At 40.6% G+C, this 19364-nt stretch overlaps 1 protein-coding gene across 1 annotated transcript in view; it reads right to left on the bottom strand.

The window, feature by feature from the left end:
* Positions 1 to 19364, bottom strand: part of Pard3b (par-3 family cell polarity regulator beta) — a 979071-nt gene that overhangs the window by 80651 nt on the left and 879056 nt on the right. The gene's annotated exons all lie outside the window — the stretch shown is intronic.

The following is a 19364-nucleotide window of genomic DNA, read 5'->3' as shown; positions in this document are numbered from 1 at the left end:
TGATTTTACTCTAAGAGAACTTTTGAAAAAGAATCTGTGGAGTTCCTTGTTCTTTAGAGTCTGTATAATTCTATCTGCAGAAATGTAGGGCTTGGGATGGCAGGCCACAGTCCCTTGGCTGAGATTCTCACTGAGCTGGAGTTGCCACCAACATGAAAGACAAACAAGGACAAGCTTTTAATAATGTTGGCTTTCATGTGCTCTAGTCTAAATCTACAATGTTTTCTGCTATTCTACAAACATGATTTTTTTTCATTAGGCTGGCACGTATACTGGCTCCAAGTTTAGGAACTAATTAAGCCATATAACCAATACCCTATATTACTATAGAGACCTTAGTTAAAAAGAAACTGTATCAATGTAGTTTGAAAAAAGAAAAACAAAACAAAACAAAACAAAACAAAAACAAAAAACAAAAAAACAAAACCCAAAACATTCTCTATACACAAGAAATTAGATATTGCCATAGTCAGCCTTAATTCTAATTATTTTTTACATTTTCAGTGTAAAGAACAAAACTAAACCCCAGATATCCCTGTGGCTCCCTGAATTTCTGTGGGCTTTTTAGCTTAGTCCTGCTTGATATAGAACCAGAAAATGATTTCATTACTATAGTTTGCAGAGATGATGTTTCCTGGGAAATGATAAGGAAACCAGCCTGGAAGCTCATACACCATGTCAGGACCATTGGAAAAAACTAAGGAGTACGCCTGTATGTGGGAGAAAGCCCCAATATTTCCATCCCTAGCACTAGATTTGCACTGAAGTGTCTCATCTCTGAGACACTTATCCCTCATTTGGGATAAGTTAAGTACTTTGATGAGTTATCAGCCTGTAGTTCTCTTGGGTCATGGCAGAAAGGTCCAGCAGCATCTAAGCAGGGTGAAACTGTTGCTAGCCATAGACACTGAGGAGGGCATGCTAGAAACGGTACTGTGGACCACACTGAAATGGTACCTTGCTGTCCAGTCACAGTCAGCCTTTCTAATGCAGCAGGCTGAGAAGGTTAGAAGAGACATTTGCAGAGTTAGGCTAAAGAGAGGTCATGGAACTTTTGAGACTGACATGGGAATTTCCTATCAGGAATAGTGGTGCAGAATAGGGGGATGACAGATAGATAGATAGGTAGATAGATACTAAGTAGATAGATGGCAGATAGATGATAAACAAATAAACAGATAGATAGATTGATAGATAATAGATAGCTGGAAAGACAGAACCTTTTCTACTGAGTAAGGAAGCCATCTGAGAAACTGAACAAAGTACATTTCCCTCCAGGCACTGCTCCAGACTCTACCCTCTGTCCTTTTAAACTGTCTAGCTCTGAAGAGGAGATATGACTTCCCACTAATAGTTTTCCTGTCTAGATAGGAGAGGGAATTTTCTAGAAACATTCCTGTAAGGTGGCATGAATGCAGAGAACGCCACCCATCTCATTTAATGGACAATATTCATGCTTCCTAGGAAACCAAGAAAGAAAGAAAAAAAGAAAGAAAGAAACCCCATGACCCAGAGGTTAGAAACAGTCACTTATGAAGCAAAAGAAGTTGGACTAGCCTTGGACATCTTCATTGATATTAAAAACCAATGACAGTGGAATTTTTCAGAAAGCAAAACAAAACAGAAGTAGGTATGCTGTTCATTCAACAAATTATTTTTTTCCCGTATCTCAAAGCATGACGCATTGTATACACATCGAGATTTATATAAAGAGGATATTATCAGATTTCAATGGATTAGAAATAATATCTTTATAATCTTCTGGAAATGAAATTGCTCTAACAGGAAGGAGGTTAACAGAAAGATGAACACATGAAAGAGCACCACAATGGAGATGTCACTCAAGGAAGGACAGCACCAAGCCATTATGTGGGATTCCGGCCGACAGGCACAATGCCACGTAAAGTACCGCATGAAAAAATGCGTGATTTTCTTCAGCACATGCCTGGACGTAAAATGCCACAGGTTAGGAAGTTTAAGGGAAGTTGTGATAACGCACAGGTATTTTGCTTTACTATTCTTTGACATGCAGATGATGTCATTTCTGAGACTGATAGAGGAAACAGATTAAATCATGTCTTTTTCATAACGGTACCATGACTGAATCATTAAAAAACACAAGCATGTGATGTGTAGTGTGTAGGGTAAGACTTAAAAAAATGAAAAAGAGGTGTTTAAAGCTGAGAGTCCTACATGAAAGAGCAGAATACCAGGTATCAAAGCAGAGAGGGAGGGACCGCACATTCAAGAGTCTGGTTACACATCAAGGCTGGATAGTTTAGAAGAGCGATTCCCAGAATGGGAGGGCGTGCCTCAGCTGGAGACACATCAAGATGATAACACACAGCAGTATGGTCAGTAGGGTTTAGTTTTACTATGTTTTTCAGTTGCAGGGCATACATTTCTTCTCACACTTAACATTTGGGGAACTGAGATGCTTTTGATAAAGATATTTACATTTAATGCAGTGATGGCCTGCTTGTCATTTTCCCCTAAAGCCATGTATTAAATTTATTGGATGTATAGCTGTCTGTGCTCACTCTTTTGAAGGACATGGGATATACTGTGTTTCATTTCCTAGGCGGCAGGCACCACTAGGCAGCGATTTGTGTGCCTTTTAGTCTTGATAAAGCCCCAGCACCTTACCTGGGGTGTTAAAAGCACCCCATAAGCAAATAATAGCAATTTATAGGAAAAACTTAATTTTAATTTAATAAGAACATTGTTTTTCTTTAATTAACTATCTTTTTAAATGGTAAAAGTTACCCTTCCCTCTGTCAGCTCCTAGCACATCTCTCAAAGAAGAGTTCACAGAAGCCACTTTCTGTGACAATCAAGTAGAAAGACCATACCAAACAAACAAACAAACAAACAAACAAACAAAATAAACCAAACCCTTTGAATACTGACAAAATGATTACATAAGACCCCCTTAATCACAAAAGAAATAGAGCTTTTCCATTTTCTAATGTATAGTTAAAAAAAAAAAAGCATATTTACTAATTGCTCCTGAAAGAAAATATATGAAAACTAAGTTAAAATTCATTACTAAATATTACCACAAAAAATTCAAAAGAAAGTCAAATCACATATATGTTTTTAAGGAAGGAAAATAACAGCTAATAAAGATGAGATAGATGTGCTAGAAAACAGAAAATACAACATACCAAAGCTACACAAAACACAGAAGTTAGATAATCCTCAAAGACATAGATAATTTAACCAGAAAAGATGCTACTCTTAGAATTTTGGTAAAGGAAAATTAAAACAAAGCAAAACAAAACCGACCAGCCTAAGAATGGTTGTCATGCTTTGGCAAAACATGCCCTTGAAACTTTAAGATCGTCAAAAGTTGAGTTGTGGATTTAATGAGAGAAAATGATTGTAAAAGATAATTCTGTTCTGTCATTAATTATCAATGATGACTAAACTTATGACCAAGCAGAAGTTAAAACATGTGTCCAGGGACAAAAACGATATATTCTATGTTTTGGAACAACATGGACTTATCAAGTTCTGTTTAAATAAAGAAGCCCTCTGACTACCCAAAAAAAATTTTGTTAAAGGAAAAAAAAAATCTCCTTTCAAAGATTTTTGTTTCTGGAAAGAGTTGGAAACGATGTCAGAGAATTTACCCACAGGAAACATCAGGACAGATGTGGCTTTTGGATGGGTTATTTTCAATCTCTATACAGAGGTAATTGCTACATCACAGATACTGTTAGAACGCACAGGAGCAGAGGAAGTACCAGTTAGACTGTTTTACAACAGTCGGGAAGCCTGTCTGTGTAAAAGCACTAATGTTAGAAGGGAACAAGCAACCTAGACACCAATTTCACAGACAAATGAGATGCAAAGTCCTAATAGAAAATGCCAACAACCCGTGCTCTGTCATGAAAAATTAACACACACAGGTGTGAAAGGGCAGGAACTCTGTTCATATGAATTCTCCCAATAAAAAAGAGAGCACACCACATGCTCATCTTGAGAGATGTGTGGATACCATTTGAAGACTTCATAGGTGTGGCTGATTTGTGCATCATTTGTTATACAAGTTAAGGGCCCTTTCCTTTTGAAGTACCAGAAAGGTAAGAGGCTGGTGACTGAGTTGAAGAGATATTTAGATGGTATTTGCAAAGAAAGGCCGAATATTCTTCCACATGAAGAATGTGTAGAAGTTAGGATCCAATGGAATAGGAAAACATAAAATTCATACACAGAAAAAAAAATCCAAAGAACTTGTAAATGCTCAGTTTTGCTAGGGATGGTAGTATATACCTTTAAACCCAGCACTTGGGGAGGGAGAGACAGACAGACCTTTGAGTTCCAAGCCAGCCTGGTCTATACAAAAAACACTAGGCTAGACTGCTGTAATTAATAGATGAAAACAAACAAAAAGGAAAAGTCTAGGAAAAAATGAAAACATCAGAGCTGCTATAAAAAGTATAAAAATACAGTCCATAAATAGTTATTGACTACAGTAATAAATCCATAGCCATGGGAATTCCTAGGGACAATTTGAGTAATCTCTAGCAAGGTTTTAAAAATAAATAATATATTGACTTATGATAAAATAAATACATAAATATTGATTTATAAAGCTTATTACATTACATATAATAAATTATGAAAACAATTGAAATGTCAAATAATGGTAAAATATTGAAATGATAACTGTGTATCTTTTCTAGAAAACACTGTACATTCAATATTAAATTGTCTACAATGTAGCAGAAAGTGAGAAAAAATTCTAATTTAATTATTGCATGTGATATTCTTGTGTATGTGTGCCTCAGCAGGAAAAAAAAAAAGAGGGTAGCACAAACTTTTCATTTCTTGCATAGTCAGGCAAAAGATGCTTTTTATTTTCACTTTATAATTCTCATCATTACCTAAACCTTTTCTGTTTCCAGTTCTCACCTATGTATGGATGTGTGATGTGCATGTCCATGCATGTTTTGTATGTGTGTGAGTGCACATATGTGGGTGCATGTGGACATGGAGGAAGGTTGATGAGAGAATCATTGTCCACTTGCTCACTTGTCTACTTTTTTTTTTTAAACCTGGAAGGCTTTTTCAGTCAAACCCAGTGCTCCCCAACATGACTGGTCTTTGGAGCTGGTTTGCTCTGTGGCTCGCTCATCTCTGTGTTCTGGGGTTGGGTTTCCAGATGTCACCAGGAGTTTTCCTTGGGTTTCTGAACTCTGGTCCTCATGTTTGTGCAGGTACTTTAACTGCCGAGCTGTTGCCCCAGTCCTAACTACCTAACTTTTTTTTTTTTTTTGTTAAGTTGTGCCTGAATTTATTTATACAATTTGTGTGTACAAACAGCCAACTCTGCAACATATTCCTATGAAAACTGTTAGACAATTAAATGTAAGTTGACATATTGAGATTAAAGCTTCCTTATGCCTTTGACATGTGGACTGCCCCCGAATTCCTTTCTATGTGCCCTATGATTACTGCTCCTGTTTGTTTTGCCAAGGAGAGAAGGTAAATGATTTTTTTTTTTGTTTCCTCCAGGTATGTAATGCAGAAGCACTTGTCTTTCCATCAAATTTCTTTACTTAGATGATAAAGTATGGAATCTAGTGCCCATTCTCCCAAAATATGTCTGAAGTTCTCCAGCAATGTCTTTGAAGCAGGCACAAAGCCATCTCATGCTGCTGTTCCTGCAAACCAAGTGGAAGAAGGTAAAACTGTCCTTTTTTTTTGGAAGGGGGGGCGGGGACAGGATGAATAGAGGGGAAACATGCCAAGGACAAACTGCAAAGGAAAGACTAACTACCTAACTTTTAAGAGTTAGCAGGGACTATTGTGATGATGAACTAAAAGAAAAAAGAGAAAAATTAGTAATTTTCTGAAAAAGAAAAAGGCTGAAAGTGTGCCAGGTGTTGTGTACTGTCATTGCTTCTGTCTACGCTTTGTCCTCTTTCACACTGTTGACTTCAGAGCTACATGAAACCATTGGCTGTGGAACTGAACTTATTTAAAACATGTGTATGCATCTGTCTTTTTATATCTATCTGTTGTCTTGATATATAGACACACCCCAGACAGTTTCCGCCATACATTGTCTGTTTCCGATAGGATTTATTTAGTCTTAATTCACAAAAATTCTCTGAATCCCTAGTTTGAAACAAATACCACGTGAGTCCTTTTAAATGAAATGATTAACAATCACACAGGTAACTTAGAGTCTAGACTACAGGTTTCATTCAGCTTTCTAAAATCATAAAAGATGTAATTTACGTCATGGCAGGCTCTCTCTCTCTCTCTCTCTCTCTCTCTCTCTCTCTCTCTCTCCCTATCTCTCTTTCTGTCTGTCTCTCTCTCTCTCTCTCTCTCTCTCTCTCTCTCTCTCTCTCTCTCTCTCTCTCTCTCTGTGTGTGTGTGTGTGTGTTTGCACATGTATTTGGTCAGAAACAACCCCACCCTAGAATCCCAACATTTTAGTTTAGTTTATTCAAATAGTTTAGAAATGACAATAGTGTCCAACTAATTGATCCCATGATCATTTAAGAAGCCATGAGACTCAGTTTGAAAAATGAGCCTCTGGGGATGATTTAGATCTTAACTGGGCTTGCTGCGGTACACGAATGTTTAAACCTCTAGAGTGAGAGGCTGGACTTCAAGAAAAGTCTCATTATTGGACATATGCTAAAAGCTACTTTATATTTGTTCATAAATTGCAGAGGGCAATTGCTAGATGCAGAAGTCTGCTCTGAGGAAGACTGCCCTCAGTGCAGACATAACGAAAGGCCAAGCACACAAGGGAAAGCTTCATAGAGATAAAAGCAAATCTGTCTTATTAATTCCTGGTTAGTCTCTCTTTCCTATGCATCCACTTACCAATTATTTCCTGTGCAACTACTCCTAAATATCTCATTACATGAAGTGATGTTTCCTGTCTGCCCTTCTCACTGACTTGGATTCCTTATTCACTTCTGAGTCTTTGGAGTCTAGTAAATTTCTGGTGCAAAATTGCCATCGAATGGAAGCCCAATGAATGAATGAATGAATGAATGAATGAATGAGTGAATGCTTAGCTAAGCAACCACATGCTTTGAAATTTTGTTTTCTAGTCCTAGGCCCAAAATGACAAACAAAAGTAAAATCAGGTTATTATTTTCCTTAAATGATGTTAGGATATTCATAGGTTTTCTTCTTATTTTAGAAAGAAAATCTGTAAGAAAAACCTTCGGAGATTGTAAATGGGAGAGGATTCAGATATTTGGTATGAGTCCAGGTGAAACACTGAATGCTTGAAACAAGTGTTCATGTTTTTTACCTGTTTGTCAGCTCCCCACACCTTTTTCACTGTGAACTTAGGATGGCATTTTTAAACTTTACATACCTGCATCTACTTCTAGAAAAGAGAAAGTTCTCCTCTTTCTGAATCTGGGGAATGTCAAACGCCGTTTAAAGCCACACCCACACCACAAACAGGATCCTAGACGCAATAGCATCTTCCCCTCATCACTAATTTACAAACTGCTTGAAAAAAATTTTTTTCCTAACATCACTCACATTAATTGCGAGACTATGATTTCCTGGCCTGGAATGTGAGTCTCTGATTTCCTCACGACCACACAGAGATATAGAAGAGTGATGCCTACAGGCTGCCTGGGCATTTAAACATGGAAAGTACTGTGAAGGGAAATTTTCAGAGAACAGGAAGCCTGGTCTACGCTGAACAGATGAAGGAGAACGAACTACCTGATAGATCTAAGAAGCTAAATGAAATCTTCTATTTAGAAACAATTTGGGACGCTAGCAATTAGTGATGATGGGAGAGCAAAACTGAAAAATGGAGATGTCGCCACATGGTTTGGGGGGATCCATTATTACAGTGTGAGCCAGAAGGTTCATTAGAGAAAAGACATCAGATCATGAAGGGGGATGACTTTCTCATACAACATTTCCTGCTGTTTCTCTGAGGGGGAAAGTCTAAAGTATTAATATGTTGATGTGCACATGTATCACATGAGCATGTGCGCGCATGCACACACACACACACGTGTGTTTGTGCATGTGTGTTTACACATGTGTGTGTGTGAGAGAGATAGATAGAGAGAGAGAGAGAGAGAGAGAGAGAGAAAGAGAGAGGGAGAGAGAGAGAGAGAGAATGAGAATTTTCCACTGCTTTTAGAAAGCCTGGATGCTGCCATTATTGGGTCTGATGTACATTTTCACTGGGCGAATAACTGACAAAAGATTGAAGAATTGCAGGCAGCACGTTTTGCACATGTGCTGCCTGAGTAATGGAGCCAAGCTTGGGGAAAAGCTGAGTGAGAGATGACACAGCTCAGCTAAATCATCTGAAGAGAGATTCATGAACTTTACCTAACTCTAGTCTTGAAAGTAGGAAAGGAAATAACTCCTCGGTGGCCTGGGACAACCACATCATAGCCTGTCATCCTTTAAGATTGTTTCCTAAAACAAATGGGAAGTCTGACCTGTTAGCCTCGCTAGAAATCAATGGTAGCAGATTTTATACATTTTCATAAACACAATTAGCATCGTGATTTCAAGGCTCACAATGAAACCGTGATGGATGAGAGACCTGAGAGAGCTTGCAAAGTCACAGACTCTGGTATGACTCATAGTTTCATTCAAAAGCCACCACCGTGCCTATGGAGATTGGCAATGCCAATGCTGTGGTAGTGACGACCGCCATTTTAGGGTTTTCTCTGATTCAGTATCTTTCCCATGAATCCAAAAGGCAAGGTTTCTATAAATTTTCCTTTTCCCACCACAACATCAGAATAGTTTCTATTAAATAGGAACCAAATGTTGTAATACTTCAGAATGGTTATGACGCCAACATTTTCTTAAGAGAAAGAACAAGATGGCCATTATTGTGACCCAAGTGGCTTATAGTTAGGAAGATGCCATGGCCCTCACGTTCTGAACTGTTCTCAACTTGAAGGGCTACAAATACTAGTTAGATGGATTTTCATATCTTTAACTCTAAACATCATCTTCTCCTTTTGATTTAGAACCCAAAGTTTATTTTAGGCCTTTTTAGCTCTGTTAAAACAAAACACATCCAACTGATTTTAAACAGCTTTGGGAACTGTTTAGGCAATCTGGAATTCATAGGGGTTTCTGCTATGGTCCCTCCTATATTACATAAAGTGGTCATTTCTCCCATTGCAGGGGAAGAAAAGAATGTTATTATTGAGAAGTTGGAATTTGGGGTTTTAAGCATGATCCAACACAAACGGCTGTGGTTTGGGGAACTTAACTTCTTCTAAACTCGACATCCTGAACTGGAATTAATTGCTCATTAGAGGCAGAAAGGGTTCTTCTTTTTTTTTTTTCATTTGAATGTAAGTGTAGCATAGAGGGTTTGGGGTTTTTTTTTTTTTTTTTTTTTTTGACATATTATGGAAAAATAATGTGGTTCTGAACTTTCATTTTTCTGCTTTTTTGTTATTTAGGTTTGGGATAGAGCCAAGGATGGCTGACTTATTTGATTACAACATAAAAAGAACGATTTCATTTAAACTTTTAAAGCGAATTGAGAAAACAATACCAAACTTGGATTTTGGTTCAGTCTTGTTAGGCTCAAAAGAAAATTAAGAGTGATGAAGAGTCATAAAGCAGAGGAGGAGAAAACAGCTTTGAGAGTGTTTAAATATGAATGCTTAAAGAAGGGGAGACACAAAATCTCTCTCTCTCTCTCTCTCTCTCTCTCTCTCTCTCTCTCTCTCTCTCTCTCTCTCTCTCTCTCTCTCTCAAGATCTGCCAGGAACTGCCCATCCCCCATTTCTTCTCTTTGCTGTGGGAGGTGGCCAACATTTGAAATCAGTGTTGTTAATGAGTGTGATGATGGGGCAGAGTCTTACTTCTATCATTGTGCACTAGGACCACATAGTGTCTATGTTACAGCCTCTTTGTTTGGAATATGTTATAGGAGACTGGGTTGAGTAGGCACTGAATAGATGATGTCATTGCTATCAATAACCTGACCTTGCATAATCTAGTAAACAAATAATTTGTGTGTACTTCTCTGTATTTCATCCTCACTCTTAGTTCAGCCTGCAGTTGACATTTCTTTGCTTTGGGGTTTTTGCAAGAGTGGAAGGGGGATGCTATTTGAAGTCAACTTTCTGTTGGCCTTTGATTTTTGCATAAGCTCATTAAAAAGATTAGGGATGCCCCAGGGTCAAAGATGAAAGGACTGGGCCTTAGAAAGAAAAGTATATGTGTGGGAGAGAGGAAAATAGATATTGACCTTTGGAGCAAATGGAATTTGCCAAAATAGTGCTTACTAACCCTGACAGGATAACAGTCACCACCTGAAGTCACCCTGTGCCTCTCAGCAGTAGCACAGTGAGTGGGGCTGTAAGGCCTCCTATGATGCAGTGTATGCTGTACCATGGCCCAGAACTCCAGAATGAACAGAGGTCAAAGGAGAGCAGATAATGATTACAGAGACATGGTTGTCTAGCCAGTTGAATGGATGGCTTCCAAACACCTTGGCATGCCGACTATTGAAGACATTTATCGAACACTTCCTACATGCCAGGTGCCACTGAGAGTGCTTTTCATGCCATCATCTACTTGTTCCCATACTTATATGAGATGGGGCCATCAGCAGCTTATTAAAGGAGACAGAGAAGTAGAAAATGACCCACATGCCCCCAGTTGGTAATTGCTATATGTAACCTTGATGCAAACTCAGGCAATCACTTATGATCCTGATGTAATGAAATATGCTGAGATGCTCTGCTTGCCCGCTACATTTCTAACAAACAGTGCTCAGACCCTTTCTGCGTTAGAAAGACAGGATGAATGGACAGAGCGAATCAGGGTGTCTGTCTTCCAGGGCAGATGATTGGTCCAGCAGGGCCGATGAATCATGGCCTGTGTTACTGTAACTGGTGCCATGTCTCCCAGAAGGCAGATGTAGAAACAAAGAGTTTCCTTTAGAGGATGTGAGGACGAGTTTACTGAAGAAATAGGTTCCATTTTGAGAATCAGATTGCTGATCACAGGAAGTCAGTCAGACAAGACCATGTGACAAAACTTGGGCCGTACAAAGAGAAGCCTTGGAGAAAGCACAGGCTGGTGGAGGGGTCACATAGTGACAGGGAACAGACCCAGGAGTCCATTGTGGGGAGAGTTTGCACCTGTCGGTTTTCTCATCCCACATCCTATACTTCCTCTACAAACTTGATGGGGACTTCTGGGGGCAAACACTGACAAAATGGTAAATTCTGGGGAGTGGGGGGGGGGTGGAGGTAAATTTGAGCACTGGACTTTAGGAGGAAGAGTGGGCTTCAGTGGGGAATCATGATGTAAGAAGTCAGGGGCATTTAAAGCTCAGGGAGTTATGGGAGACACTGTTACGTGTCCAGGAAAGGAAGGAGAAAATGTCCTTCTCTTCCTCTGTCTCTGGGGCTCTCTGCTGCTGCTCCAGCCAATGACACTATGATGAGTACAACGTGCCTGGGTTTTAGTGGAATATTTGGATGCTGCCTTGGGAACCCCACAACCCTTTCCCCGCCCTACCGGAAAAAAATCCATGTCTAGTTCTAAGTTGCCAGCATCTAGATGTCTCTTCAACACAGTTTATTTCCGTGTTGGGGATCGCCTGTGAACATGTTGCCTCCTTTCAAGATGACTGATTGTACAGTGTAAAAGCTGGAGGTACACTCACATGTTATATGGCCCAGCTTTTCCTCCATGTAGCGTGTATGGCAGTGTGTTCCTGTGAAAGTAGCATAGAAACATAAAGGCTAAAGCTGCTACTGCGAACTGCGAAAATCCTCAATTGCTTTTATTTCCTTTCTTCGGCAGTCATCTTTTACTGAAATCTAGGTGAATAAATTCCAGCCAATAAACCGGCATTTCATGCCTTACCAACGATTAGTTCAACCAAGCTTCAGGTTTTGCTAAAGCCACCTAACTCACAGAGGCAGTAGGTTTTCCTCTCTTATATAGGTTTTTTGGTTTTTTTTTTGTTTTTGTTTTGTTTGTTTTTCCCTGCTTTGACATCATTTACATTTTTCAGTTCAGCTGTTTTGGCTCTGAGGGAGATAGTGATCTGTGGGTAGAGTCGACCATTGGGGAGGCTACTGTGTATGGAGCTTCATAGAGCTAACCTACCAAGTAAGGGATGACTACTATATGGAAGGAACTTGAATCTTGACTGGCCCATGAAGACCCACGTGTTAGAGTCTTGGTCCCCAGGGCGATGCTATGGGAAGGCATAGAGCCTTTAAGGGGAGGGCCTGCTGGGAGGTACTTTGGTCCCTGTGGTTGTGCCTCAGGAATGTACTGTGCAGCTCAGGCCCAGATGTGTCTCTTTGGTTTCCTGGCCATCTGTTAAGCAGTTTTTGTTGTGCTACTCCTCATCTTCTGCCATGATTTGGTAGCTCACCACAGGCTTAAAATGATGGGCCAAAGTGATTATGACTAGAAGTGTAATTCAGTACCGTGAGCCCAGGGGACACTTTAATTTTTGAAAGTTAGTTATCTTAGGCATTTTGTAACGGTGACAGGAAGCTGATGCAGGTGCCAACTCCAGCTATCTCTGCATACATACTGTTAATGGCTTTAGGTTTTTAATTCATTCTGTGGCTTCAAGGTTTTAATAAAAGAATGAATGCGTCTCAAGAATGAGTATGTTATTGTCTTAGTTAGGGCTTCTATTGCCATGATAAAACACCATGACCAAAAGCCTGTGGGAAGGAAAGGATTTAGTTCATCTTATACTTCCTCGTAACAGTTCTTTGCTGAGGGAAGTCAGGGCCAAGCCTCAAAGCAAGACCCTGGGGGCAGGAACTGAAGCTGAAGCCACAGAGGGGCCCTGTTGACTTGCTTGCCCTTGATGGCTGTTCAGACTGCTTTCTTATAGCAGCTAGGACCAAGCGCCAGGGGAAGGGGGCACTTCACATAGTGAACAGGGCCCTCAGCATCAATCATTAATCAAGAAGAAGGGACATTTTCTTAGCTAAATTTCTTCCTTTCAAAATAACTCTGGCTCATGTCAAGGTGACATAAAAGTATCCAGTGCAGTTATAAAGGCAATATGACCAATTCTGTCTAAAGGAAGCAAGCTTCCTTAGTTACTTCGAAGAATCTGGTTGCTTCTATAACTCTTATATTTAAGGTTTACCAAAAATGTCACTCTCTTCAGGCAATTTTAAAGCCAGAAGTCTGCTAATTTCAGATGAATAGCCCAGAAAAATTCACTTGAGATCTTGGATAGTTTAAAGGCACTACCCTTGGCTGTCCTGGACTCACTTTGTAGACCAGGCTGGCCTCGAACTCACAGTGATCCTCCTGCCTCTGCTTCCCGAATGCTGGGATTAAAGGCATGTGCTACCACACCCGGCTGAATCGTTATCTTTTTATGTAGCAAAGAAGAACAGAAGAACAACAAATTGGAAATTGTGGGCAGCCCCAATTCTTCCTAATTAATAATAAACAGGAAAAAAAATGCATAAACATGAGATCTTTAAAAATGTCAGATGATAAAGTTGATCTGATTAGAATTTGAAGTTGTTTTAGATAACTCCTGATTGTCCCTGACTTCCATTCCCATCTGTTAATGGTACTCCAATGTCTCCTGGGGTCCTTCTCACCCAAACTTACCTATAGACTTTTTGGTTCTGCCTTATAACCCTGTTCTTGCTTAGTTCTGGTTACTCTGTCTTTGAGGGGTGGCTTAGGCTAAGCCAATCAAGCCACGAGCACCTCACTGAATATCATTTTTAGCACATTCTGGCATCTGCTGGGTGTGAGAATTTTCACAGAGTCAACGATGGCCGCGTTGCCACTACCTAGCCCTGAGAACAGTGCCTACAGAGAGAACTGGGAAGCTGAAGGAGGGAGAAACTCCCAGTGGCCACTCTGCAGGAGCTGGATGCAGCCACTCCAGAGGACAGCAGTGCCTGTGGGCAGCTCTTCCCAGGGACCAGCAGTTTTGCTTAAGCAATTGAAATCAGGTTTCCATTCTTTGCAACATAAGAGTCAGGCAACTAATCATAACTATTACTATCTTTATTTATTTTTATTTTTTGCTTGGCTTTTGCTTTTAATAAAATTAACCTCTTTGGCGACCAGGCACAATTTACCTATGAAAACTCACTCAGCAAGGATATTTGTATTTATCTATTTATTGGCAAGGTTTTGCAGAACCACACTGGTCTCAAACTTGTTGGGCATTAAGGATGACCTTGAACTTCTGATCCTCCTGCCTCCATCTCTCAGCTAGAATGACCGGCATGAGTCATCATATTGGGCAGTGCAATTTGTTTTTACGAGTTGCCTTCAAGGAACATACAAAGAAAATACATTGAAAGTCTCATCTCTGGTACCGGACCGTTGGCAGTAGGAGCTCACACTGTTATCTATCTCCTAATAGAAAACAATCTTCCAACTATTTTTGCATTTGCTTGTTGTCTTAGTCACTTTTCTATCACTGTGATGAAATGCTGTCACTAAACGCATCTTGGGGAGGAGGAGAGGGTTTATCCATCTTACCTGTCCAGGGAATAGTCCGTCATGGAGGGAAGTTGGGGCAGAAGCTCAAGCTAGGAGGCAGGAACTAGTGCAGAGTCCATGGAGGAGTACTGCTTACTGTCCTGGTCTCCACGACTTATCCACCCTCCTTTCTTACTGCACCCAGGCCTACCAGCACAAGGCTGAGACCACGCTCAGTGAAGTAGTCCCTCCCATTAACTTTCAATCAAGCAAATGCACCACAGCCTTGTCCACAGGCTAATCTTGTAGGGGAGTTTTCTCAGCTGAGGTTCCCTCCTAGCAAATGACTCTAGCTTGTGTCAAGGATGCCTCTTGCCTATGGTGTATCTGCCTTCAATCTCTGTCTTAAGATGGTTAGCATGACCTCAGCATTGTGTCATCCCTCCCTTCTGAGTGCAAATGTTTACCTTTCACTCTGCAGGTCAGCTGCTGAGCATATTCCTTCAACTTGGTTCCTGAATCCAGACCCCAACAGAATGAGAAATCCTTTTCAAGTGTTTTCCTTTGTTAACCCAGCCACTCCTTTTGTTTGCAACTACACTGTGCCTGCGCCTGAGCCAATTCCCTTCCTAGAAGGATGTGATATCAAGTTGTGGGTTTTTGTTTTTGTTTTTTAGGACAGTGGAAACTAGCATGTCATGTTAGGGCTTAGATATGTCCACTACCAGGTTTCTCTCTCTCTCTCTCTCTCTCTCTCTCTCTCTCTCTCTCTCTCTCTCTCTCTCTCTCTCTCTCACACACACACACACACACACACGTTCTCCTTTATTCTCATCAAAGAGTCTATAAACTCTTTTGTACGTAAACATTCTTCTAACTTAGCCAAGACCGTCAAAAGGGGGGAGAGTAGTAATACCACATATTAGGCAGCTCATGATGAAGGCAACAATAGAGGCAGGTATGGGCAGTTGTAGAAAACTGAGAGCCATCCCATTTCCAAAATTACTTACAGGATATTCATGCTGCTATTAAGTAAGCAGATAATCTTTATCTGCTAATAAAAGAGACAGCCTGTTGCCAGAGGACAGTGACAGCCTTAACAAGTTTTACGGAAAATAAAAATATCAGCAGATAGCAGGTACCATTTTTTCTCCTGGCAAATGTTAACACTTCACAGCTAGCATATCTTGCTTACTTAATTGAGCCTATAAAAACCCACCAGGCCATTTCACAGGGAGCCATTGAAATTCTCTAGACCGATTCTTTATAGCTTTTCAGAGCCTGGATGGGAAAAGAGCTACAAAGAAGGCTGATGGAAACAATTTTTCAGCTCTCGAGCCCATATTTACAAACCTTGTAATCTCTGTGTGTTCACTTGTTTTTAAAATAGATGAAGTGAGTAAATCAGGCAGGTTATTATGGGTACTATTATTTTGGTTTGGAGAAGAAAAATATACCATTGACATGAGAGAAGAAGAATAAAATATGTTGACTGAGGCAAGTCCCGAATTGCCTAAATATCCTCCAGAGCACCTGTCCGCAGCTGACTGCGCCCAACACATCCAGCTGTCTGCTCTGAGACCATACAGAGGCTGGCTCCAACATTTCCCATATATCCTATTGTCCTACGGAGTGTTGGCTTAGAGACATGAAATTCTTAGCTAGATTGTGTGTCCCTCTAAAGTGGATATAATGCCATGTTCTTGCTGCCAATGGTTGGCCTCTACTGAGACTGAGAAAATGAATATTTATTGAAATTGAGGAAATATGTACTTATTAAAATTGAACAGGAGATAGGGACCATAGAAAAGAAATGCAGAGAAGAAATTGTGAGAGGTGTCTTAGGCTCAAGCCACTGACTGTGTGTAGTATCAAAGGGGAAAAAAGTCAGTCCCATTGAGAAAAATATTTTAAAATATTCATTGAATAATCTTTTCAGCAAACATTTTCATAATTTTGGGTTTAAAGACCTTTGTGAGGATAATTTCTTTCTCTCTGCCCTATTTTTAATCTAGTTTGAGAGTACAGCTGGACAGCTATATAAATAGAGTCAAGTAATCACTGGGGGAGAGGTAATGCATCTGCCTAGCTATTAGTAAAGTACTTGCCTTGCTGACATGAGAACCCAGGTTCTATTCTAGAGCCTTCATTAAAAATAATTAGTCAGGCATGGTGGAATGTGCTTATAATCACAGTGACAGGGAAGTGGAGACTATTGAAATCTTTAGGTCAGCCATCCCAGCCTAAGTGATCCAAGACCAGTGAGAGACTCTGCCACCCCAGAAAAACAAAGGTGAGCAGAGCCTGAAGAATGACACCTGTGCACTCACACAGACATGCATGCGTATCACTGAACACGCATATATAGTTTCCTGTCCTAATTCTCTAAGTTCTAGAGATCAAAAGCTATTTATTGACACCGCATTAGGTATTAGAATAGTCTGGGGATGCTCCAAAGTATACAGGAGAAAGCATGCAGGCTCTAAAAAAATCTGTAGCATTTTGAATAAGGGACTTGAGCATCTATCTGTAGAGTGGTTCTAAGGAGAGCAATGGAGAAAGTTAGTTGCAGAGCGATTGATCTTTCTATGTCCTCTCTCAGTAGCTCAGAAGTTTTCTGTAATAAGATGGTTTAGGGGACCATCGAGGCCTCTTGACCTGACTGTGGCACAGTGCTGGGGAAGCTCGAAGTCTATAAAATGTTTCTGATGAGCGTGATGAGGATGATGTGGCCTTCTTAGACATTCATGGAAGAGAAAGGGACCAGGGCTCAAGTTCCATTATTGAGTATTGAAACCCAGAATCCTTGTTGATTACCCAGAGAATTAGAGATTAGTTAGGGGCATCTCTGCTTCCCTGTCCCTTGATTTGACTTTAACAGGGACTCCCGTGGTGCTGAGGACCAGCCTACTTTAGACACTGCAGTCTCATGAGAGAGGCAGAATGAAGTGTTGACTTTCGAAATGTGCTCCCCTAGATCTCTCCAAATGAAGTGAGACAAAGGTGTGACTTCTCAGGCCTTGCCTAGACAAAAGGTGCCAGTGTTTTTCTTTGGCATAGGGAGAGAAGTGATGCTGAGATTCTCACCCGCAGTTTGGAGTATCTCAGGCGATCACAGAGAACACTTGTCTTTTATGACAGTGCAGTTCCCAGCATCCCTCTGGGATGCCTTAGACTCAAATTGTCTGGGAAACATGAAATCAGTCACATTTGGCAAGGCTCAACTCACCAGAGCATGGGAAACACAAATTAAAATAGATACTTCTTCAATCACTAAATTGTTTGGTTACAAGTTTGTTTGGTATAAAGGGAACCATTAGAAAAGGGGGCTGGGAAGGGCCTGGCCCCTCCCCCATCCCCAGCTCAGAGTCTGGGAGCTTCACCTGCAGATTCAGTGGAGGCTTAGCATCTTTCCTTTCTGCTCAAAGTAAAGAAATCTTTAAATAAGGTAAAAACAAAAAAGGCCAAAGGATAGTCATTCGAAAGTGGCTTTCTTACTGTGCTCATAGGAATTAATAAACACTTTTCAGAGCTTTGCACATGGTGTTCTGTTCTTGGGATAGTGGTAATCACTTTATCACCATTCTTTGGTTTGCTAAGGGAGTCTGAGCTTTGTGTATTGAATGCCTCACAGCTCTTGTCTAAGGCAGTAAATCAATGAGGACCAAGCTTGAGACAAGGTAAATTATTATTGCATCTGTTATTCCCTAGAAATCCTTCTTTTCTACTATTGAGAATCTAAAAGGCACATTGTCCCATCACTGTAAGTGTCATTCTGTTTAATTCTAACATCTGTGTAAAACCTAAATAGTTACTGGTTAGGATCCATAGACTTGACATCCCTCTCTCCAAAAAGGCTGACACTACTGGGTTTGGATTATCAATATGTACACTGTACTTCAGTTAAGATGTGTCTATACATTTCTTTGGTTTTGGGTTTTGTTTTTGTTTTTTGAGACAGGGTTTCTCTGTGTAGCCTTGGCTGTCCTAGACTCACTTTGTAGAACAGTCTGGCTTTGAATTCACAGAGATCCACCTGCCTCTGCCTCCCCAGTGCTGGGATTATAGGCATGTGCCACTGTGCTTTGTTTTGTTTTTTTGTCACTGGATCTCACGCACCTCGGGCTGCTTTCCATCTTACCATGTAGAAGAGGCTGGCCTTGAACTCCTGATCCTCCAACTTTAGTCTCCTCAGTGCAGGGATTACAGGTGTGTGCCACCTTCCCTGGCTCCATTAGTGTTCTAAAACTGCCTTCTATGGCCTTCCTGGCCTGAAGAATCACCATTTTTCTGAACAACAATGGAGAGATGCTGAACTAATGTTTGGTCCGCATGACTTTCATGACCTCATGGATGCGGATGTGAAAACTGAAGGGAATTAGGTACATTCTCCACACCTTGATCTTGTGAGCAAAAATATGTGTGAAACCAGAGCAGGAAACTCTCCTTTAAAGCGCTTGTCTTTCTACGGAGATGGGGGAGTAGGAGGCACCAGTCATCCAAGATGATACATAGGATAGGTTACAGGCAGGACGTCACAGTGACCACACTCAGCTCTGCTCCAATAACAGGACCAAGAGCTAATGCTTGTAATATGGATTGTATATGCGTTGAGTGCCAGCTGCAAGTCGGGCCCTGTAGCTGACAAGTTCTCATCATCTGGGGCATCTTTGTGGGTGCTCATGAGTTAGGGGCATATTGTAGGTAGACTTACGAGACAGGGAAAAGAATGGTGCTACCCAGAGATATGGGAGTGTCCCTTCAGGGATGACAGCATCCTTTACTGTTCCTTGAACACTGAATGAATTAGCACAGTGAGTCCTCCTACAAAAAGGGAGGGATAAGGGAACTTTTATCTCAAGGCATGTCATACTATTTTACTGGTAAGATTTGGGAATCATGAATTGCTCAGATCTCATATA

Source organism: Acomys russatus, chromosome 12 (assembly GCF_903995435.1).
Source record: "Acomys russatus chromosome 12, mAcoRus1.1, whole genome shotgun sequence".
NCBI classification, from domain to species: Eukaryota; Metazoa; Chordata; class Mammalia; order Rodentia; family Muridae; genus Acomys; species Acomys russatus.
Note: the sequence above shows the minus strand (reverse complement) of the source record. Positions and strands in the feature narration are given on the sequence as shown.